Source organism: Triticum dicoccoides, chromosome 4A (assembly GCF_002162155.2).
Source record: "Triticum dicoccoides isolate Atlit2015 ecotype Zavitan chromosome 4A, WEW_v2.0, whole genome shotgun sequence".
NCBI lineage: Eukaryota > Viridiplantae > Streptophyta > Magnoliopsida > Poales > Poaceae > Triticum > Triticum dicoccoides.
Window position 1 is genome coordinate 292,761,850 of NC_041386.1, and position 1,087 is coordinate 292,762,936.

A 1,087-nucleotide genomic window follows, 5' to 3' on the forward strand; every position below is an offset into this window, starting at 1 on the left:
GCGACGGCGTCGGGGGCGGCTCCGGGACAGCGTTGCGGCGGATGAGGGGGAGGTGGAGGTGTCGAGCACGGTCCCGATTGGATCGGGGGAGAGGGGTAGTGGGGGCGCGAGTGGGGGGTGTGGGTGGTGGCTAGGGTTGCGGGGGTGAGGTGATAAGAAGAGGAGTGGGGTTTGGGCCGGCCTGTTGTTGGGCTGGCCGGCTGTGTGGCTAGTTGGACCACCTGGCCCAGGGGAGAGGGGGGGTTCTCCCTTTTCCGTTTCTTTTGTTTTATTTTTCCTGTTAAACAGTTTTTTCTATTTTATTTACTCTTTTCTGTTTATTTTACTTTCTGTTATATTAGTTTCTTTAAAATATGAAGTTTAGCACCTAAATTAGCATCAACAAATTAGGCCACTGCCAAACCTAGTTTGGACACAAAATAAATTAGTTTAATATTTTTATATTTTCAAAAGCAATTAAGTTATTATTTTAGCCACTGTTTTAATTAGCTTAGGGCATTTAAACACTTTGTAAAAGATTGGTTCGACCACCAAAACTAGTTAGGGACTATTTGCCACATGATGAACATTTTAGTTTTAGTGTTTGAAAACTTTTATTGTTTTCTTGATTTTGAATTTGAGTTCGAACCGGTTTCGAACTAACGCGGGTTTATCAACAGTAACCAAGGTGATGTGGCATCATTAGCAGGGAATTACTATAGTCTAATTATCCGGGCGTCACAATTCTCCTCCACTACAAGAAATCTCGTCCCAAGATTTAAGAGGGGAAGTGCGGGGAAGGGATTAGGTTACGAAATTCTAACGGTTCTTGGTGGTCTTGGTTACTCTTCTCGAGGAGGTCGATCCATTAAGTTGATCTTCTCCAGGTCATCATGATGAAGTTGGCATCCTTTCTTCGGGAAAATCCATCGTACTTACGAATAGGTAAGGGGCAGGTCGATAACGATAGGATGCTATAAGGGGTAATCATCTGGGGTTATCCCATGAATGAACACATGACTATCTCTCGAGTTGAACAAATGAAACACATCGAGAGCAAAGTAAGACGGTACAATAAGAAGTTTCAAGTGGATAGACAATCGTTTGA